Here is a 23,963-nt window from a genome sequence, read left to right as displayed (position 1 = left end):
TTCTCCGCTGGCCAAAAGTCTTGTGCAGAACTTCATTCGCCGTGGTTTATGCTGGAAGATGGCCTCAATGAAGACTCGTCTGTCCCTGGAGCGTCGCTGGAATCAGACACATGTTCTCCACTCCCCACGACCATCAGCGCAGCAGCAGCTCAGGATATGGCCTGGTCCCGGATATGGAATCCTTGGGATCATCACGTCGCTGGTCTTGGATCCAATCAGTGACTCCGCCTAATCTGAGGACCTCGGGATGAGTATCCCCAGGTGAAAATAGAGAATAAAGAGAATAATTAGCGTAGCTGCTGTTCATAGTGTATATAAGCAAGATGTAGAAGCCAGTGTGGAACCCGCTAGGTGATGCACTGAGTGTATGCTTTACTAAACAGATAGGTCTTTAATCTAGTTTTGAACTGGGAGAGTGTGTCTGAGCCTCGGACATTACCAGGAAGGCTATTCCAGAGTGTAGGAGCCATGAAAGAGAAGGCTCGACCTCCTTTACTTGATTTTGCTATTCTAGGTACTACCAGAAGCCCTGAATTTTGAGATCTTAAGGAGCGAGTTGGTTCGTAGCGAGACAGAAGGTTGGTTAGATAAACAGGAGCTAGATTATTTAGAGCTTTATAGGTGAGAAGTAATATTTTAAATTCAATACGAAACTTAACAGGCAGCCAGTGTAAGGAGGATAAAATTGGGGTTATATGATCATATTTTCTAGACCTGGTCAGAACTCTGGCTGCTGCATTTTGTACTAATTGAAGTTTGTTAATAGAGGATGCTGGGCAGCCAGCAAATAGAGCATTACAGTAATCCAGTCTCGAAGTCATAAAAGCATGGACTAGCTTTTCTGCATCTGAGATGGATAGCATATTTCGTAATTTAGCGATATTTCTCAGATGAAAGAAGGCAGTTTTTGTGACATGGGATATATGGTTTTTAAAAGTTAGATTGCTGTCTAATATGACACCCAAATCTTTTATAGTAGAGCTAAAGCTAACTTTGTATCCCTCTAATTGTAAATTGAGTTGCGAGATCTGCTGTGTGCAAGATTTAGGCCCAATAAGTAATAATTCTGTTTTGTCTGAGTTTAAGAGAAGAAAATTGTTGGTCATCCAGTCTTTGATGTCTTTGATACACTCAGTTAGTTTAGAAAGTTCAGACGTCTCGTCAGGTTTAGTGGAAATATATAATTGAGTATCATCTGCATAGCAGTGAAAGCTGATCCCATGTCTTCTAATAATGTCTCCCATAGGTAGCATGTAAATTGTAAACTACTTTGTAAATTGTATTACTACTTGTCTATAAATCACAAAATGGCCTATGACCTCAATACATAACAGACCTGCTCACTGAATACAAACCTAACAGATCACTCAGATCATTAGGATCAAGTAAATTAGAAATTCCAAGAGTTCATTCAAAGCAGAGCCAATCCGGCTTCAGCTTCAGCGCCCCCTGATGCTGGAATCAGCTTTGAGAAATGATCAGATGTGCTCCAACATAAGGCACGTTCAAATCAAGACTTAAACCACATCTGTTTAGCTGTGCCTATACTGAATGAGTACTGTGCTACATCTGATAAGTTACACTATTGTGTCTTTCTTTTCTTTTTTATTCTTTTATAACTTGTTTTAACACATTTTAATCCGTAATCGTTTTAATTCTTTTAATAATTTTTCTCTTCTTTTATTTTTGTTTATGTAAAACACTTTAAATTACCATTGTGTATGGAATGTGCTATATAAATAAACTTGCCTTGGCTTTATTTAGTGGTCTATTATTTGGCCTAACTGAATAAAAAGGGACCGTATTGCGCCTGCTTATTTAGAGCTGTCCAATTTAGTTCACTATACAAATAGGTTTTTGCATACAATCAAATGCTCGCATGCATCAAAAGTTCTCCCTGAGCTTTGAGCAGTAACTCAAAGTTCTCCAGGTGCATTTCAATGAGGATGCAACTCAAAGGAGACTGTATATTTGAAACCATTTCCTCCCCTGTCCCGAACACTCGCTTTTAATTACGCCACAGAAGTCAATTCTCAGGCTGCGATGGTGCCTGAATCCGGTATGAAATTGCCACAGTGTATTTGGGGACTGTTATCTTGGGTGAGCTTTAGCTGAACACACATATTTGCAGTGAGTTACAAGTCCAAGCTTTGAAGTTGTGCTCCTAGCGAGTCCTTTGATGTTTTTTTTTCTGCCTGGTGTGTTTCTGCTGGGAGAGTCCTGACAGAGACAGAGAACGAGAAGCCAGAGAGAAAGAGACGGAGAATCCGCAGATACTACCTGGCCTCCGAGGGCTCACATAAAAGACTGTGTCATCTTATACAGTTAGCAAATGCCTCACTTAGTTATGGACTATAGAAATCGGAGGCAGGGTGAGCAGGCAGGGTGGCAAAAAGAGAGCTTGAGAGAAAGAAACAGCCAAAAGCCAATTTTCCATTCCGTGTTTTCCCATGACTTCAAGTGATTATGTCACGGTTTGTCCCTTTTAGTCATAAATTTAAGTTGAATGACGTGTGACGTGTCTTCTCACCCTTTGCTGATCTTCGAAACCTTCCTGCTCAGCGAGACAGGATTAAATTGCAAGGGAACTTTTGCGCACTGTAGCATGAGATGGAGGTTCCCATGATTGTATTTTATCCAGCTGAACTCTTGAACCGGGGATTGCTACAACCCACCGTGTCCAACCCCTCACTTTGAACGGTGAGAAAGCTGCAAAGATCACCCTGCAACTCAGCTATGTTTATCATTCTCTTCTCAGATACTCCCTGTCTTTATTTGAAGAGATCTGGTCAATGAGCATGTGAGGGGGTACGAGATCAGGAAGTCCTTGAGAGCTTCCCTTGGTTAAGGAGGAAAGGGGAAGTTGGGGTGTATGGGGGGATCAGACTCATTCAAATCGGACTCATTCAAAGTAGCGTCGCTACACAATAAACCTTATGAATGAATGTTACACTTACGACTGTACATTGTGTTTTCTTTTTCTTATAATGCACAGAGATTTTGTAACCAGAGATGTGACACTAACAACAGAGGTGTGGATCCACGTGCAGGTTTATTAGCGAGGGCAGGCAAGCAGTGGTCAATAGAGGGGCAAACAGATATATGAGGGCAGTCCAGAGTCGCAGTCAAAAAAGGCAGGCAGATGGTCAGAGGCATGGTTAAAACATGATGGTCAGAGCAAACAGGGTTAAACAAATAAATAAGGCAAGGATCAAAAACACGGTAAAGCAAGACAAAGGAAATGCGTTGTAATGTCACTAGAACAAATAACAAGACTCAGCAACAACTGTGAGTTTTTGCATATATATATATATATATATATATATATATATATATATATATATATATATATATATATATATATATATATATATATTTATATATATATATATATATATATATATATATATATATATATATTTATATATATATATATATATATATATATATATATATATATATATATATATATATATATAGTGCAGTAATCAGTCCAAAAGCAGCTTTAGTTGTTAGTGTCTAATCAGGGGTGACTTGGAGCAGGTGAGTGTGTGTGTGTTGCATGACTGGATCTGTAGTCCATAAACCGGCAGATTTGTAGTTCATGTGAATGTGAGTGTTTACCAATGATCTCTGGTTGTTAGATCGCTGCTGATCAAGACAGTTTTGAGGTAAGGGACATTTTCATTTGCCATTCAATGACAGTCGGAGAGGCTCATCCGGTTCATCAAACTGCGTCTTTTAAAATTGAAAGCGGAATATAACAGTCTCTTCTTAAAAGCCGGCGGATCAGAGCGCTGCCACATTGAAAACATTTGATGAAACAATTAATTTTGCATCTTCTGATTGGTTTTCGCAATATAGCGGCTTTTTCCATCAAAGGCAAGTGTCGTTTAGCGACTTTTGCCAACAATCTGTTATTTCTGAATGGGCTGATGCTCTAATTTAGATGATTTGAAGCAAATCTATTTGTTGGTGGTGTACTACGTGCCTAAAGCAATCACTCAATGTAATTATCTAATTTTTTGGCGGAAGTGGCCTTTAGCGTCTTTTGCATCTGAACTCTTCATTTGTTTTTTTTTTTTGTTTAGTTGTTTTTTAAACTGCATCACATATTGCCTAGAATTTCTATATCTTTTGCTGTGACTGTATTTTATACGACAGAAAAGCGATTTGAGAAGTGATTTATCAACGAAAGTAAGTCCAAGGCACTTGAAAAATGTGCAAAAAAATATTAAAAAGCCTTTACTAACATGGCTATTCCTTAAAACTGCGCCTACGCATTTCGGCAAACACTTGCATTCATCAGTGTAACAATACATAATTATATAAATAAAGCTAAGTGATTTATTTGTTGTTAAAAAGTGGAGTTCCATATCAGTCAGGAAATATCTATGGCTGGCAGAATTTATTTTTGGATCCGGAGTACACAGAGAGTCATTATATATGTGCTTATTAAACATGGATAAAACAATGTCATCTACCAGCTGTCTGTCATAGCGGGATAAACAGGAAGCGTGAGCCAACACCATGGGGTGTAGGGAAGATTCAGGGTCTCATCATGTTGTGGGTTTTATATATCTTGGCGTGTTTATTACCAAAGACTCTCCAAGTCTCTGGGTTTCGCAGCACATTATGCTGTCTGTCTTAATACTGGTGCTTTACTAGCATAAAGAACGTCAGAGTTGCTACTACTAAGCATATGTACTGGATTGAGAAGTCCTTGCAGTTTGACTTACATCTTCTTACTCTCTTTGTCTTTTGGCAGTCGTTTTTTGTACTAATTCGTGGCTTTGAGTCACTGTCCTCACTTAGACTTTTTAATAAACTCTGGTAAATATGTCACATCAGTAGGAAAAAGTGAACATGTCCTTGCTTTTTCCATAAATTTAGATCATTTTTATGTGAAGCTTTATAGAGAATGCATGTCCTCAATGTCCTAGTGAAATGCAACCGGAGTTTGGACTGACTGTTGGATTTTGCAATGGGCGGTCTTCCCGTGGGGCGCTGTTTACGACAGAGGTTTTTCTAGTTGCATCCAAAGCAGATGAAGCACTGATTTCCCTTGCTGGAGTCCATCTGGTCTCTCTAGCTTTGCGATGGGTAGAGGATGAGGTTGGATCGAGCTCTCCCTGGGCCTCAGCCCGGGCATCCAGCTGCCTTCATCTGGGCTAAATGGAGTTCGTCCAGAGTCTGCCAGTCCAGGGAGTCCAGTACTCCCACTGCGCTCACCTTCCTAAACCCTTCAGACTTCTGTCTTCCCACCGCACCATGACTTTAGTTGCTTTTGTTAGCTGTTTTTGCATTCACACTTTGTAGATTTACTCGAGTTAGCTTGAGCCTGATTTAATCCATTAACTGCTTTGACTTTCGCTGTTCCCGACTCCAGCATATTTGGAAAATCAATAACTTCCATTTGAGATGTCGATTCAGTAACTGCTCTGACCGATTCATTCAGGAAAGGGTTTGTTTGGCTGATTTGATCTGCCTGATTTAACTCCAGGTTTTACAAAAGTTTCGGTATAATAAACTACTCATAGTTCATTAGCCATTCTGTCCATTTCATTCTTAAAATGATTCAGTTTATTAACCCTTGTGTTTTGCATATTTTTGAGTGATTCGTTACAAGAATTTACTAATTCTGACCGCATTGAGTCAATGAGTATTTCATTGTTAATTGCTCATTCATAAGCCATAGTTCTTTAAGAAAAGTTTACTGTCCAAAGTTTTGAATAGGTGAAGGGTAAAGTATAGGGTAGATCTACACAATATTTCATTTCAGATTCGATATCCAATGTCCTCAACAGTAACATCACAAGGAATGCAATGTTCAGGCTAAATTATAGCTGACCAGAAGCTATAGAATTGTATTTCATTACTGTATTTACACAGAATTTATGCGACACAAAAAATACGTTTTTATTACTTAAAATTTTTGTCTTGTTTCTAGTCCAATTATATACATTTCAAGGCAAAACCAAGATAATTTCACTTAACCTATTGGTAGATAATTTAGCTTGTTTAAGAAAAATCTTAAATTTGACTTATTTCTTCTTAACTTGAAAATAAAACAATGTTTTATTTGATCTAAAATCTTTAAAAAAAAATATTTAGACTAGAAACAAGGCAAAGCAAATTAAGAAAATCAATTTCTGTACCTAAATACTGTTAAACTCTCCAGAAAACTGCTATTCATACACTGTAAAAAAATCTTACACTAATACGTAATACGGGAAACAAAATTACAGTTTTTTTTCCAGCAGCTGGGGTGCTGAAAAAATATGTAAAATAACGATACTTAAATTACAGAAATTTACCATAAAATGGCACGTTAAATTACAGGAATTTACTGGAAATCTAAATTTAATTAAATTTCTGTTTATTCTTTTAATTTTATTTTCAGTATTTTATAGTAATTTCACCACAGCTGCCAGAAAAAAAAAATATTAAAATAACAGATTTTTTTTACAGTGTAGCTATTCAAACTATCTTGTAAAGCTCTATTCTTATCGTAAAATTTATTGCTGAAAAATAAAATATTGCATCAGATTTTTCCAATGTCATGCCGCATTAGTATAGGGGACCTAAAAAGTGCTCATTGGAATGCACTTATATATCATCTTTCATGACACATGATGTGTTCTCGGTAGGTGCAGAGAATAGTGTCAAACAGCCGTGTGTGTATAGACTATCCTGTAGCAAAATGTGGCAAAAATCCTACACTTCAATAATGCGACTAAATTCCGCATACTTGTCATAACTCCATTTCTGTTTATTTTGAGTATGACTTTAGTCAGATTGAGGTAATCAAAAATGGCTGTTTACATAGTAGATTCTTAATCAGAGTATTGTCTTAAGTTCATGTAAATGCATTCATTGACCCATTTGTAATCTCCCTGTTTGAGTTTACGCCTCTCGTGGCATGTTGTACAAAATAAGTTGTACACTGCTCTTATTCACTTATCCTAATATCCCACACTATAGAGACTTGTATTTGCTTCTCTCCTGTTCTGAGCGCACTTTCAAACCCCAGCAACAACAGAACGAAGGGCACTCGCTCGCACATCTAAATTTCACAGGACGACTCGTCAGCCAGTACTTGTGTTGTGTCCAAAGAGCTGGCAGATCAAAACCCTTCTCCACACTTCTAAAAAGTGCTCCAAAATTCCCGTCACAGCAGAGAGAGCGAAAAGCCCTGGAGCGCCCCCCTCCCCAAAACCTGCCGAACAACACGCTGCCCAAGTCAGCCCGTGACAGCTCCCGTCTCTCATCTGCTTCTCAACCAGCAAGTCGACTCAGACAGGTTCAGGCCTGGGAGGCTCAGTCATCTCACCGTGTCTCCTAATGCTTCCATTCAGTGTAGTGTCAGACCTTGTGGAAAACTTAGTGCCTGCTTCCTGTTTTTGCTTCCTTTGGGTTTTGTGTTGAACATTGAGCCATGAAGCTCCATTTAGGTGTGATTTTTGTCTTTAAAAAGAATAAGAAACTTTGCTGTAAAGACAAGCAATTGTGTATGCCTTATTTCCCGTTGGCATCCGTTATGTGTTTCTAGCAGTTGTGCACAATGTAATGGTCAATTGATAGACAGAGCTAAATTTAACTAACTCATTACTCATCAAAATCCGTTGTTCATCAAAACAAACAGCAACTGAGGTTATCCGATGAACCAAGATTGCCATCTAACCTTTGATCAAAGACGTTTTAGGCATGTTTGTGCAAAAAAATAAATTGTTCTGAAAACTGTAAAGGCCAATAATCAGCCATTGGGCAGCGTATGGCTATCTGTGAGCATGCGTAAGGGGGTTTGTTTTACACGTCGCCTATCATCGAACTCACATCTGAGGGAGTTTTCCCTATTCATCATGTAGAATCTGTCAGTTGTTGGTGAAAAAGATTGCTCTGATTGGCTGTTCAGCTACAATTCAGTGCACACAAACTGAAGTGATAAATCTAAGCAAAAGGGAACACAAAGAAGCCATCTGTCACCTGGTTGCATTTCTTAAATATTTGAAAGCAGTATGGATTATCAGATTGTTTACACAAGCAAATCCCTCTGTGGTGAACAAGAAGTACTGTGAAAATGGTTTATAAACGCTACTTTGTTTACGGATTGTATGTGTGCAGCACTAGTTCCACTTTCCCTTTGTGGAATGGCAATAAAGACTACTGCCACCTGCAGGTTTGGAAAGATAGTCCTTTTACGTATGTACAGAATGCTTTTTGGACCAGACACAGCTTATGTAAGGTGACAGCTAACTCATTTTTTTGCCTTTAGTTCTTTGATGTTGGTTTTGTTGGTTTTCGCAGGATTTATACCTGATTTAAAATAATATCATTTCTTTTTAAAATGGATAACTTTTGCTACGGTTATGTCTTCTGTCCACACTACCTTGAAGTTTTTCGAGCCTTGAGTGTTTTCGAAACGCTGACGAGGCCGTTTTGATTTTTTGATGCTGCTGCTCCATGTCAGTGTGGATAAGGGGAAAATGGAGACATCTGAAAACAGAGGTGTCCCAATCTGATTTGGACTTTTTTCTCAATATTAAGTAGCCTACACATATTTCAAAAAACAAACTCCAGAGGACACGTCAGGTAAATCTTCAAAGGAAATAGTGTACTTTATAATATCATTCACATTATCCTTGCTATGTTGTTTTTATTTTCATCTTAAAAATAAAATGAAAACATGATAAAAGGAACTGCCTATTTTCATTTTGATATTAGCAATTTAATAGGCACCAAAAATGTTGAGGCGTCGTGTAGCTACATATTTATATGAACATCATTTTCACTGCATATTTATAACAAAACGGAGCCGATAACATAACTGCCTCCATTTAATTTTAATGATAAACATGAAACATGTCTCTTTTGCTGAATATGAGTTTTAGTAATCAATAATAGCCATTATAAAAGTATAACGTACAATAATTTGATACAATATAGGAAATAAAAGCAATCAGTCAAATGTGACCAAATTCTTGGGATATGTCGTTAGATATAGACAACAAGATGAATGAAATTTCTCATTTTACCAATATAGTTAGTACGATTAGATCCAGCAGTAGATCCTTGATAAACTGTCCGACGTGCACAGCTCCCTCCTGAGGTTTTGTGCTCAAAGTCCCCGCTGACTGCCTGGAGCTCAGACGTCTGCATACGCTGCAGCGCATGTCAAAGAGTGTATGTTTGGTCAGTGATGTGCATTTTCAGCAGTATAGTGTGGATAGAGATCTTTTCAGAAACACTAGGTGAAACGCCAGTGTGGACATGGATCAATTTCATTCTAAAACGATGTTTAAGCTAAACGAGGTCTTAGATTTACTCACTCAACAATCTTCAGATTTATCAGGGGTCGCCACAACAGAATGAACCATCAATTACTCTGGCATATGTTTTATGCAGTGGATGCCCTTCCATTCACAATGGATTTAGATTTACATTTTGAAAAGTTTTTAATGTGTAAAGCTTGTAAAAAAATCCCCTTTCATATATATGTATAGATGAGATGTATATATATATATATATATATATATATATATTTATATATATATATATACAAAAATGACTGAAAGGATATATACTGTAGATGTTTTGGTTGTCAAGTGAGCCTAGTATAGACTCACCACATAATATGCATGGCATCACAGTTTAAAAAAAATGCCTTACAGGTTACACAGAGATGATAACTTATAGTTTCAAAAAAGCAGCCCACCAAAATATTTCCTTCACCTGTCATCATACATTTCATTGTACAAAAGCATGGAAAATCAGGTTGTTATTTTAATCAAGCCTTATTCGTTTCTGTTGAGAAATATGAGCAGCATGATAAAAGAGAGTATTGGTTGTCTATGTTTAAAGTTTTGAAAGTTTGGTTGGGTTGCCTGAGTGTAAGGTATAGCCCTGTCCTAAAACTGGCAAGGAAGTATTGGTCACGGTGCCTTGTCTGAGTATGTGTATTGAGTGGCTGAGCTCCTTTATGAGAAAGATATTTGCTCTGAGTCTCTCTCACTGCCGTATACACTGCTTTACAGAAACCTCATGTGCCCAAGGTGTCTCAAATACAAAACATAATATTCATATAAATAAAAGTGCATTTATGTATTAGCATAAAGCAGTGTCTCATTCATTTATTTCCTCATTCAGTCAAAATTTTACATTTGCTTTCGCCTCTTGTCACTCTAACCCTGAGCCCCCCTCAATTATCTTTCTCTCTCTTTCCGTTCTCCATTCCCCAAGATAATACAGCGGAACGCCTTTTTTAATGCATAGCAAAATAACCCTGAAGTCAAAGAAATTCCTTATTTGAGGCAGCTTATTTCATCTGTAATTATAAAGAGCAGTGAAAGGACATTCAGAGCGAGCGGAGTAAACATTCTCTCTCAGCTTCATTAAATTACACCCAGTTGCCAGCCGCTCTCATTCCATCCCGCTTCTCCTACTCTTGTTTTTTTTTTTTAACACGCTGTACCGCACTTGACCGAGCAGAAACTGGGAGGATAATGAAAGCAGGAGGGATGGGATATGCGCTTGTTCTTCAAAGAGGGCCCCATATCAGCACCCGAGCCAAGGGTCAACAGGGTCACCTGTCTACTTGTAAAGCGAAACACTTTAGAAGCAGGCTGAGTATGTGTGAATGAGCTCTATTCTCGGTGGCGCTGAGTGATATGAATCTGCTTTCAGCACATCCCATTTTATCCCAAACAAGCTTTTTAAGCGTGTGGGGCTGCATTTGAAATTGCATAGCTCACTAATGAAGAACTGCATAAATAGTAGTTCATAGTACACTGTAAAACCTAAAAGTACTGATTGCAACAAACTAATTAATTTCAAAAACTAATCCTAATAAGTACTGTGAACGTAATCCATTTGAGCAAACGAAGCAAACTCAAACCAACAGAGTACTGTAAAAACCAATGAGTTAAGGCAACTCGATTCGTTTGACGAAAGCGATTGCTAAAAACCAAAACTAACCTATATGAGTACTGGGAACTTAGTTAAAGTTAAAGTAATGAGGTATTAAATTAACTCATTACCTTCAACATTAAGTTCAAAACTCTTTTCAAATGAGTAGAATTAACTTTCAGTCAATTTTGAGTTAGCTACACTCATTTCATTTGATAAAGTTGACTGTGTACTTTTACAGTGTATATACCAATTAGTACGCAAAAAGTATCTAGATCAGTGGTCTCCAAATTTTTATCATCTCAGACCGGTCAACGCTTGAAAATTTTACCGCGGCCCAGAGGCGTTGGGGTGTGTGGTTCTATGTAGATTTCTAGGCGACCATCAATGTTTTCTTAGAGATTTTCATGCTGACAAAACATTGCTGTAACTCTGATACAAGTTTTAGTTATTGAGAAAATGCAGTGATTTGGGTGCTCTGTGTTTTCTCAAGTAATAGTGTAACAAAATGTGTATAATCCATCAGTGCAGAGGGGTGCTTTGGGTGCCTGAGCACCTGCCCTTTTTTCTTTTGGGGAGAAAGTGCACCCTCAAAACGAAAGTATCTCTATCCCTAACACCCCACCCGTGCTGCTTGCGGATGTCGTTCCCAATATGTGAATTTTGGTGATCAAGTGACCGAGAATACAATCAAAGATTTTTTCAAAATAAAAGATCGTTCATACTCCGGTAACAATTGATCCACAAACCAATACCGGTCCACAGCCCAGGGGTTGGGGATCACTGATCTAAATCACCTACTGTTTTAAGAAAGTTTTGAATTCTTGCTCATGGGATGAGTCTGATACATTCACAGTACCCTGTAGTGAACTACCGTTATGGTATTACTCTTGATGTCTGCCTTTTTTTTCTAATAACGTCACACTGTAGTTACTACACTAACATTTAAATTTCATTTTTAAATAAGGGAATCAATAAATCCCAATAGGATTTGAGAGAGCTATGGGAGAGGATTTGTAAATGACAGGGAAGTAACGTAACTAGGTACTTTAGTAGCAGGTCACATGACAGTGACAACATGATGAATGTAGTCAGTCCAGATTGCATTCATACTACATAAAACAGTTGCAAGAAGAACCTACTCAGAGTATATGCAACTATGGACGCAGCCCGAACCTTCCCAAGTCTCTTGTCTTGACCCTTGATGTCGTCAGCACTTTAAAGACCACTGCATTTATCATAATCGTCCTTCTTCGAAGCCACTCTTGTTCTCAGAGTTCGCCATCTCGACTCCTATTATGCGCCACGCTGTGCTAATTGATGTCATATTTCACTCTGACATTCGGTTGCATCCTTTCGTCCTATCCGTTCCTTTTCTCTCAAAGATTTAAATTGTGTGTTTTCCTCTCTGTCAGCTATTTCCTGCAGGTCTGTGCTTTACAAGCAGATTCACCTCCTGTTTTTTTGTTCCATAATGTAGATCTAGCGATTTTGTAAACTTGCTCTTGATGTCTGAAAGCTACTGCCCGTTCTGGTTTAGTTTTGGCCTTTATCTGGTACTATGTGGTCCAGTGACAAGTGCCGATGTCCCCCTGGGGGGAAACAGTGGTGGAGTATGAAACTGGGTGTGAGATGGCAGGTGACAGGACCAAATCTTCACTGACAGGTAGACATGAAACCCCCTGAAGGGTGAGATGGGGGAGAAGGTGCACAGTGCTCCTGCTGTCAGGTGATCGGGACGCAGTGTCGGCCTCCTTCCACCTGACCTGCCACCCCTCAGGGGGGCGTCCCTTCATGTCAGTGACCTCGTGCTAGAGCTAATACGTTTTAGCCTTTCCGACTCCAGCGGCGCCAATGTTATCACCTGGTTGGCACCGATTCACTAAGGTGCCATGACAGCTACGCCAAACTTGATGTAACCACTGAGCATGTCAGCTTTTTAAGAAAAATAGAAAAAGAAACAGGGACATTCTAGAAAGAGAGATAGAAAGCAGCTATGGACAAGTGGATATCTGTTCCAAGGTTGCAAGGACACCGAAACGCTGGCTGTGAACAGGCATCAGAAGTAGCAAGCTGCTTATTTATTAATGTCATTGCATACCTTGTCTCTTAAAATATGGATGCATTGTAAAAATGGGAAGAACAAAGAGGGCGAACAGAGAAAAAAAAGAATCAGTCTCTCGTGTGTCCTTGCCAGCGGTTGATAGTAATAGCTCTCTTTCAGCTCAAGTTTGCGCAGTTCTTCAAATACAGCCAGACATGAAGCTTATTTGTATGGCTCTGTTGTTCTGCTCTGTCACTCTATGTCATAAGAAAGGTTGTAAATGTTGCTTATACTGTAAGAAAAAATAATTTTCTCAGAAAGAACATATTCTTTAAAGTAGTTTTATTCTTTAAGGTAAATTAGTGTTTATTTTTATATTTAAATTATATTGTTCATTGAAAGATTTTATGCTAATCAAAGCTACATTTATTTAATTAAAAATAAAATCATTTATTTTATGTATATTAAAACTATAACATTTTAAAATTTAACTGTTATATATAAAAATATAATAGAAAACAGTTTTAATCAAGTTAATAAAAACAAGACAAAAATTCTGATTAGGAAAATGTTTGTATTGATTTTAAAATCTTTTCAATTTATTTCATTTTAATTCAATTCAATTAATTAATTCATTAATTCATTCATTCATTCATTCATTCATTTATTCATTTTCTTGTCGGCTTAGTCCCTTTATTAATTCGGGGTCGCCACAGTGGAATGAACCACCAACTTATCCAGCACATTTTTACGCAGCGGATGCCCTTCCAGCCGCAACCCATCTCTGGGAAACATCCACACACACATTCACACACACAATTTAGCCTACCCAATTCACCTGTACTGCTGGTCTTTGGACTGTGGGGGAAACCGGAGCACTCGGAGGAAACCCACGCGAATGCAGGGAGAACATGCAAACTTCACACAGAAACGCCAACTGAGCCGAGGATCAAACCAGCGACCTTCTTGCTGTAAGGTGACAGCACTACCTACTGCGCCACTGTGTCGCCCCTCAATTCAATTCCATTCATGTTTATTTATATAGCTCTTTTTACAATGTAGATTGTGTCAAAGCAGCTTACTATAGTTCTAGTAAAGTCCACATTTCGGAGTTGAAGTTCAGTTTAGTTTAGTTCATTGTTATTTAAATTTTACAGCTGAAAGTTAAAACACAGAAGAGCAAATCCATCGATCCGAACAAGTCAGAAGCGACAGTGGTGAGAAAAAAACACTTAGAGAAAACCAGGCTCTGTTAGGCACGAACGTTATTCTACTGGCCAAACTTCCTGTGTGGAGCTGCAGTCTAGGTACTGGAGAACCCTGGATGTCCACCGTGAAGCTGCAGGTGTAAGTTGGTCACCGACGGGTGATCAGGCTGGCCCACAGGATCAATGCGGGGACTGGTTTGTCATCGTAGTCTTTCAGGAATCCGTCTCATGCACTCTACTACTCCATCACCACCACAGCATCTGCTCGGGATACGACCTGGTCCAGGATTATGGATACCTTGGCATCATCTCTTTACAGGTCTTCAATCGCATCAATGTTGCTGCATAGGGACCTCGGGATGAGTATCTCTAGTTAGAAATAGAGAATAATGAAAATACTTAGCGTAGCTGCTGTTCATAGTGTATTTAAACGAGATGCAAAAAGAGAGTGTAATAAATGAAAATAGCAGTTATGTGAACAAACATAGTAACAAACATGTAAAGCTTATGAGAGTTTCTAACACAATGTCTGGTGTGTTAAGGAGGAGTGTGTCCTGCAGGTGGTTGTCAAGCCAGCTCACCTGCGTGGAGCACATTCATACATCATACCATTATGCGACACATTGTGTGTATGCTTTACTAAAAAGATAGGTCTTTGATCTAGTTTTGAATTGAGAGAGTGTGTCTGAACCTTGGACATTATCAGCAAGGCTAGTCCAGAGTTTAGGAGCCATTAATGAGAAGGTTCGACCTCCTTTAATCGACTTTGCTATTCTAGATACTACCAGAAGCCCTGTGTTTTGAGATCTCAAAGAGCGGGTTGGATTGTAGCAAGACAGAAGGTTGATGTCTAACAACAGTGATCCCAAGAGAGCTGAAAATACCGCAAAATGGTTTTCTTTCACATTTTATTTTGATATTTAGAATTCAGCATGGGGATTTCTTTATTTATCTCTATAGAGAAACTTGTCTGGACATAAAAACGATCACATAAAAAGAAATGTAAAAATGCAATACATAGCATTTAACACATACATTATGTAATTTACATGATCTATTATTTTCATTTCTTCTCAGCTCTCCTTGTTAACTGAGTATTGCCACAACCCCAGACAGCCTTGGCAGTCCGCTAGAGAAAGCCAGTCATCAGGAACACGCATCATAGGAATTTGTGCGCGGTATTGAGAGAAGTCCATTTCCCAGGCTAAGTAAACAGAGCCTGCATAGAAACCACAGGTTCTGTCAGCCAGAAGGAAGGACACTCAGGCTTTGTTCAACGAGCTAAACAACCAGAGATGGGAGCTGTCATCAGAACAATCCGTAAAAAAATCTAAGCTGAAATAAAACCTTAATGTGTTTCATATCTGGTCTGGAAGTGCTCCAGCAGGGAGTTGTGAGTTGTAAATCTGCTCTAAATTTTGAAGCCAATTGAGTACAATAATGCATGTGTGATAGCTGAAATCATGTGGCTTGTTGGGAGGGCATTTGCTCTTTTTTTAAAGGTAGGGTATTAATGGATCAGGAAGACGTGTATTTGTATTTTTTAGGAAAATATTGAGTGCAGGTGTGAATGACTACTCTACATCTCTCAGCATCCAGGTAAAGTGGTTAAGAAAATAGCAGGTGGTTGTGTTTCTTGGTGTTGAAATATGTGTGAAGCAGGACACGTGACAAGACGCTGAAAGATCAAAGTCAGCAAGATGCTCTAAGGATGTGCTGTTAACTTCAATTCACAGTGGAAAGAATGTTTTCCGCTGAAGTTTGTTTTGCATCGTTGACAATTCTGGCTCGGCTTGACTAAAGAAAACATATATGACATAAACACGTTCTGGTAAGTGTGTAGCAGATGTCTAAAGTCCCTGTGAGGGTAAACGAAGGCTTTGATCATGAAGAGTTACTCTGATTTAATCCCATTTGTCTTTCCCAGCTTGCAGTGTATTCATTTTGTCTGTTAAGCTGCCTTTCTACTTCACACAGCATTCGGACATGACTGTCGGAAGTCACCACTAATGTCAATTTCTCCGAATTTTTATTATGTGCATATGTGTAATTCTTGTGGTCTTGGAAAACGTGAAAGACATACAAAGGCTGATGTATTTATCTAATTTGAAATCTCCTTAACTTGATTGTCTTTATAAATTGTAAGTGTTTACAAGTTTATGTGGGATACGGGGACACAAAGTTGTATACAGTGGTACCTCGCTATGACCTGGTTCACAAAGTTGCGCAGTTTCACAGATTGTTTTTGTGCAATTTGACATGCTTTTATTTTAAAGTGCATTGTGTTCTGCAAACTGATTGGCTGAAGACTATTGTCAATCAATCTTCTCTGTGCTGTGTCTCCTGTAAAACACAGAATTCGTTCAGCTTGCCAAATTTACATGAATCTTTGCTTTACTGTATATTTGAAAGTTTTCTCCTCAACAAACCCCATAATCATGACGAAATGTTTTGCACCCATGCACAGTAGCACCCAAAAGGCAGAGGAAAAAAAAGTTGGCACTAAAGTTAGATTTCTGGACATGCTAAAGGAAGTTAGAAGTTACGTGGCGCCATTGCGTAATAAATGAATCTTCGATTTATTAAATTGAGTTTTTAAGCCTTAAAACATCTATAGTAATTTAAAATAATAAAGCGAACTACTTTGCGAATTTCACCTCTTGTGGGTTATTTTTAGAACGTAACACCAGCGATTAACGAGGGACTACTGTCAAGACATGGTTATGACTTGAGTTGTACTCTATCGTGAGGTGGTCACCTCATGTCTCTGTAATTCAAAACGCATGAAATCATACTTAAGTTTTTTTGAAATTCAAAATTGGCCACCAGTTTTCTGTGAGGTTGGGTTTAGGGTCAGGACAAACCAAGCCAACACCCTGGCACAACTAGCGCAAATAAAAACCAACTGTTGTCGGCTCGAGTCTGGTCTCATCTGGTCTAAAAAGATGCATGAACATAGCAAATGGAAAGAAGCCGACTGAAACGAGTTTTCTCATTTCAAAAAGATGTCTCATTACATAAAGAAGCTCAGATATGTTGCTAATTAACCAAAGTGCTATTTTCAGCCAATGGCTGATTTTATTTGCTGAATCTGGCCAACAAGCTCTAATATTAATGACTAGTAGAATGTTGTTGAAGGTTGTTTTCAAAACATCTGAAAATACAAACGCAATCTCAACAGCAATTTGTAACTTTTTGATTTAGTGGCTAATTCGTATGAATTCGAATCAATCTCAAATCAAATCCATCTCATTTATACAATTTAGACTTGCTGATCACCCCAGGACTGTTGGGTTGGGTGCCACGCCTTCTTTTTAAAATCATATATTTTTGTATGACTGAACTTTAGTGAATTAGCCACTAAACTGACAAACCTAAAATACTTAAATTTTCTCGTGAGATCAGGCTGAAAATACTCACAGAAATCTTCTCTGAATTCACATATTTAGCACTAAACATTGGTACTCACCTAGACTTTTTTTACAATACAAGTAGAATTTTACCCACACTGATTTGCAATATGTGTGTTTGTTATTGTGTGTGTTTGTGCGCGTGTGTGTGTGTGTGTGTTTGCTTCTTCAGTAAAAGAGTGTTAAATCAACTTCCTTTAGTCTTCATGCATTCACCATGGTGGTATGAATGAATAAATACAAAAAAAAAAAAAAACAGGAATGTATGGACCCCCAACAATTTTGGAGGTACATGCAGAGAGCATTCCAATACCATATAAATATTTTTAAATGTTTTTAACTTGTTTTTTAATAAAAATGTATGTAAAAAAAAGAAGTGCATAATTAATTCCAGGGACGCCGCTGGCTGGTACGGGCCCTATGACAACATTTCATGGGTGGGCCCCTAATAGTATGTCTGGTGGCCCCAAAATAGCATGCGCCCTTACGCCCAAATCACACGGGGCTCAACATCAATGTTTGACAGAGGGCATGTCTGAAGTTGGGGTTGACACAATTGTCAAAGCAGCATCAGACAATAAAATAAGTGCGCAATCTGCTACTGTCTGAGCTGAGAGATTTGCATAAAGCAATATGATTGGCTGATGCTTCCGTTGGCACTTGAAAGGTAGTTCTTCAGTGAACAACGCAGCTGAAGCAGCACCGATGGACCCACAATTCAGTTCGGCAATGCTTGATGTCACTCATTCAGAGTGAATGGGAAGCACCTAACTCAATCCCCCCCCATATCCAGTAGTATTTACTCAAGCAGTCTCATAGGTCAAGTCTCAGGGGTTAAAATATTTTTACAAATTTAATACAAAATTTCCACATACGGACATGATTGGAACCCCATGCTGCTCCCAGACTACTCTTCATTGGAGTTGAATGTATTCCAGTCTGTGGCTTGTTGTATGCAGTGGAGAGGCGACTTTAGGGTAATAACTGAAGGCAGGAAACCCAATGCATGCTTGAAGTGTGTTTGTGTGTGGTTTTGGAGGTGATGGAGGTCCTGTTTTCTCCATCCCAGAAGCTTTGCCTTATCTCTCGATGTAGGAGCGTCTGGAGCATTTCATGCGCTCTGAACTTGAGGCCAGCTGGCGTGGCCGTCGTGCTGCCCAGAGAGACTTGCACACACTGCTACAGACCTTGAAGGAACACACTTGCAGGGAGAGATCCTTTTTATGCACACATGGCCTAACAGGCTCTTTTAGATTTTGTGCTGGTTCTGCCACTTCCCATGATGCACTGCAGGGCCTGGACACACTGTGAAGCGAAAAACAAAGGAAGAGACAGAGAGAGTCAGAGGTCAAATATCCTCTGGCTATGATGTGGCTCCTGTCTCACCCAATCAGATTCTCAGACTCGAAAATGTACGCTGTTGTGACAATGCAAACACGAGAGCATTACCACAAGCACTTTTAAACACACACATACATGAACATGCAGGTTCACACATTTTGTTTTGTTAGTTATATTTTCAGTTTATATTCTTCCAAAAAGTTTACATCTTTCCCAAAGACCTAGTTTAACATTCATTCATTCATTTTGCCAACTTATCCAGCTGATGTTTTACACAGCGGATGCAATCCAGTTCTGGGAAACACACATTCACAAAAGCACTCATACACTACAGCCAATTTTGTTTATCCAATTCATTTATAGCACATGTCTTTAGGCTATGGGGGAAACCAGAGCACCAGCAAGAAACCCACGCAAATATGGGAAAAACATGCAAACTCCACAAAGAAATGCCAACTGACCCAGCTGGGACTCAAACCAGCGACCTTCTTGCTTTAAGGGCAACATTGCTAACCACTGAGGCACATGCCGCCCCTAGTTCAACATTTGTATTTATATGTTTAACAGGCTTCATGGAGAAATTAAAGAGATTTTTATGTTGAGTGTGAGAGCCCAACTGTTCATTATATTGGTGTACTGTAAAGAAAACAATGCTTTAAACCAATAATTTATTAAAATAAGTAGTACAAAAAAAAAAACATGTTTTTTTATGATTACCAGTGTTTTGTTTTTTTATAAACCATTCATATAAATGTTGCAACAAAAATTATTCTGATATTTTGATTTGGTGCAAAACATTCATTATTCTTATGAATGTTGATAAAGATGTTTTGAATAATAGTGTTTTTTGGTTTTGTTGTAGAAACTATAATGCATGTAATATTTAAAAAAAACAAAAAAACAATAAAGGGGCCAATTATTTCCTTTTTTACAAGACAAAAAAATAAAAATAAGTCTCTGATTAGTCACCTAGAGTGTGTTTAAAGGACTGAAAACATTAGGGGGATTATAAAGCAAGAAGTAAATTAACACACAGGTGAACATGACAAACTAATAATGAGTTCACAAGGAGGGTGGGACTAGACAATAGACGGGAGAGCGCATGACACAGAGAGACAACACAAGCCATGCGCTCACGTGAAACATGACAAGAACATGCAGCCAATGAGAGAACTCATTAACCGTATGTTCATGACAAGACAAGCACAACACTGAAGCACATGACAAAAGCACGTGACCACAATGTAAACACAGAGCCACGTGCTTTGACAACAGACGCAAGACACGAGCACACGATGAATGAAAACGCTCACCGTGCGCTTACACATGCAGCGTGCATGCTTCATCCCAGCGCCGACCAAAACCGAAACCAACAAGACTGAGACACTGGGAATGAAACACCACGCTGCAGACAGACGAAAACACAAACACGAGTACAAGAGCGCACGCGTCTGAGGGACGCAGTACGCGCACGCGGCCGCATCAAGCAGGAGCGGCACACTCTGCGTACACCCACGACGACACGCGCGCACACAGAGACAGAAACCGGACCAGACATGGGTAGTGTCCGAGCTCTGCCACCAAAACAAGAATTTACAAGACCAGAGTGGCAGAACCCTGACACTTTTAGGCTTTTGGTCCAAATTGTGTCTTTTTGGTGACTGTTGCTTTAAATTCAAATGAGATTGTATTCCCAGCATTCTTTTCAAAAGAGGGAGCGATTGTCATTAATGGCTGTTGCTTTCTTCTTCTGATGACATATAAAAGAAGGCTGAATTAATTACAATAATATTTTTACAAATATTTTCTAACATCATCATAATCATACTATTTTGAATGTATATGATATGATCATCAGTGATCTAACAGCTGCAGATTGCTGGAGAAATACACACATGCCACATTAATGAACTACAACTCCCAGCATGCACCTTGCACACACCGGCTCCTGTTTCCCACTGATTACACACACACACACAGCTGTAAGATCATTATGGACTGATTTCATGGACTATAAAGACAGCACGCACACACATCGTTGCTGAGTCTTGTTTATCTGTTTAGTGAGTATTATGACGCGTTGCCCTTGCCATGCTATGTTTGACTCTTTGCTTTGTTTCTTTGTTTTTATTGTTTGCCGCCTGTAGCAACCACTCGCCTGTTAATCGACCACGGTTTGGATTATCTGTATGCACCTGTTTGTTCATTGTTTCGACCTTAGCTTGCCAGTCGATACTCTTAATAAACTGCCATTGGATCCTCAACTACATTGTCCAGCTTCTCACCGTGACAGTATGTATCTAGACATTCACTTATTAGCAGTGATGAGTTGACATGACACAACGGCAGCCATATTGTGCCAGACCGCACATTGGTGGAGAGGTGATGAAGCTAATTATGATATGTTGATGGTTAGGAGGCCATTGGTTAAATTTGGACAGGATGCTGGTATTAAAGCCTTACACTTTTTCGAAGGAAATCCTGGGATTTTTAACAACCACAGAGAGTCAGAACCTCGGTTTAATGTCTCATCTAAAAGACATTGCTCACTGAGCAGTATTGGGTGCCCATCAATATATTGGGGCGTTAGGACCCACACAGACCGCAAGTTGAGTGCCCCCTGCTGGCCTCAGCAACAACTTTTCCGGCAGCAACCCAGCTTTCCCATGTGGTCTCCCATCCAGGTACTAACCAGGCACAGCCCTGCTTAGCTTCAGTGGGCAACCATGTGAGAGTTGCAGAGAGCTAGCTTCCGGCTAAATTAAAATTTTTCTTTAAATAAATCTCATCACTATACTAGGGCTGCCCCCAAATAGTCGACTAAACTTTAGTCGATATGAAGAGGGCTTGGTCGAATACATTTTCATTAGTCGGTTAGTTGCAAAAAAAAAAAAAAATCACGTGAAATTACGCAATCAAGGGCTGCGCAATCAGTGTATGACATCAGCAACGAGAGATCAACGCCTAACGCCTAAACGCCTAAACGCCTCCACTGTATCCCTTCCACATCCACTCCATCAGAGCGCATCTTTTCAAAGGCCGGCTTCATTGTGAACACGTCGAGAAGCTCCCTTCTTCCCAGCAATGTGGACAAGCTGGTGTTCCTCTCACATAATATGAAAAAAATTAAATCGAATTGAAAGCTTAGGTAAGAATGCTTAATTTCCTTTTTGTAGTGTTTCTGTTTGCTATCCGTTAGGCTATATATATATATATATATATAAAAAAACGGGTATTTTATTTTTATATCGGGTAGGCTATACAAATAAATAAATACATATTATTTTTATTTTTTCGTTTTTATATAATGCAGAAGTTGTTTTTTATTCTGTTAGAAAAATTAGTCTGATGTTTTTAATTTGTTGTTTCAGGTCAAGACTCATCCGTCGTCTTAATGGCAGTTTGTGGCTTTGCTCTGATATTTTTGATTTGTATTAGTGTTCTTTAAATTATTTGTTCCACATTTTGTCGTAAATATAGTTGTTCTAAACAATTCAATCATAATTAGGCTGTTAATTTGTTTGCTGCCTTCTTTTTTTATTCTAAGTTTTGGCGTTGTGCGATGTGCATTTATTAAGTTGTTCGTTTTTGTTAATTTTCCTTTTGAACAATATAAAAATTACATAAATTTTAATTTTCCACTGTATTTAAAAAAAATGTATTTTAAAAACAGTGTATTTTAAAAAAACTGCGTTTTTGCTACAGTATTTATTTATTTATTTATTTTTATTTTTTGCCTAGTTTTGTACTAGGCCTAAGTTGCTAATAAGTTTATTTGATTTATTTTGAAGAACGAATTTTAGTTTATTTTATTAAAAACTGTTTTTTTTTTGTTTGTTTGTTTGTTTGACATGTAACTGTTACAGTTTCTATTTTTGATAATAAATTATTAAAATGCACAGGCAGTCTGATTGCTGTTTTTATGTCATAATTAGCCTATAACGTTCTGGTCACTGATTTTTGTGTGTAAGCACTGTATTTAAACGCTTTACTATTTCGTTTTAAGCGCTTAATTTTCGTTTTGAATGCGCTAATATCATGCTTTAGCATTTTCTGTCACGTGGAAGTGTTAAACTTCAACTTGGACTATATTCCTAGTATATACGCAAGTTATTATATTAATATCATAAATTAACGATTATTTGATTAATCGCTAAAATGCAGGAATGTTAGTCGACTAGGAATATCTTTAGTCGGGGGCAGCCCTACACTATACACCCTAAATATATAGGATCGTTTAAACACCCAATTTTGGGTCAAATATGGACTAACCCAACATTTTGGTGAAAATATACAGCAGGTGTGTTTCTTCCTTTTAGCCAAATTTGGGTTGAAAAGGGCCAACATTTTTAAAACATACAGATGACTTACTTCATAGTTTTCTTCAACTTCAAAAGGATTACACACTTCAGCATTCATCCCTGTTCCCTCAGACTGATCTGGAAGTCTGGAGAGAATTTCTTAATCTGAAACCTTAGTTTGAACACAGAAACCCTGCAGCATTTTTCCAAAACCAGAGCATGAACAAGAGAAGCAGACAGAGACAGAGAAAGACACTGCATACTTGTGTTCAGATTTACAGAAGGATCAGCCATCTATCTCCAGCAGACAGATTTAGGACACCATTCAATCAGAAGTACAATAAACATGCAACAGAAGCAAAAATAAACCCCGAAACTGATCCATCTGAAGTCGCACAGTTGGACATCACTGATCTGACCTGTGCTACTGACCTTCCGCTCAAACTCATGTCTGCCGAAATACAGCTGGGCTTCTGTTTGAGGAAGTCAGAGAGTCAAACTAATGAAAGCAAAGGCCAGCGAGTATCACGTCCAATCCTCTTACACTTACACACGTGCACAAAGCAGCACGTACACATCAGTAGAGCGGACAGACGGTCGCCGCCTGCGTCCCACTGAGGCCACATTAACTGCCATGTGAACTTTATTAGAGAGCCCTGCTTTAATTATCAAAAGCCATTCAAATCCGCGTTTGTTATTTGAGCCCAGTCAAAGAAGAAAGGCTACGAGATCAGGTCCTCAGGGTAGAGGGCAG

At 38.7% G+C, this 23,963-nt stretch overlaps 1 protein-coding gene and 1 long non-coding RNA gene across 3 annotated transcripts in view; one reads left to right on the top strand and one right to left on the bottom strand.

The window, feature by feature from the left end:
• LOC147840384 (uncharacterized) overlaps nucleotides 1-17,799 on the bottom strand; it is a 58,866-nt gene extending 41,067 nt beyond the window's left edge. The window contains exons 1-3 of the long non-coding RNA XR_015512033.1: nucleotides 17,519-17,799; nucleotides 14,975-16,990; nucleotides 13,761-14,418 (exon numbers count right to left, since the gene is read on the bottom strand). This is a non-coding gene — a long non-coding RNA (uncharacterized LOC147840384). The remainder of the gene's footprint in view (nucleotides 1-13,760; nucleotides 14,419-14,974; nucleotides 16,991-17,518) is intronic.
• si:dkey-22o22.2 overlaps nucleotides 1-23,963 on the top strand; it is a 304,899-nt gene that overhangs the window by 76,650 nt on the left and 204,286 nt on the right. The window lies entirely within an intron of this gene.

The sequence above is a fragment of the Danio rerio genome, chromosome 16 (assembly GCF_052040795.2).
Source record: "Danio rerio strain M-AB ecotype USA chromosome 16, GRCz13ab, whole genome shotgun sequence".
NCBI classification, from domain to species: domain Eukaryota; kingdom Metazoa; phylum Chordata; class Actinopteri; order Cypriniformes; family Danionidae; genus Danio; species Danio rerio.
The sequence above is the reverse complement of the archived record's forward strand: the minus strand, read 5'-3'. Positions and strand labels throughout refer to the sequence as shown.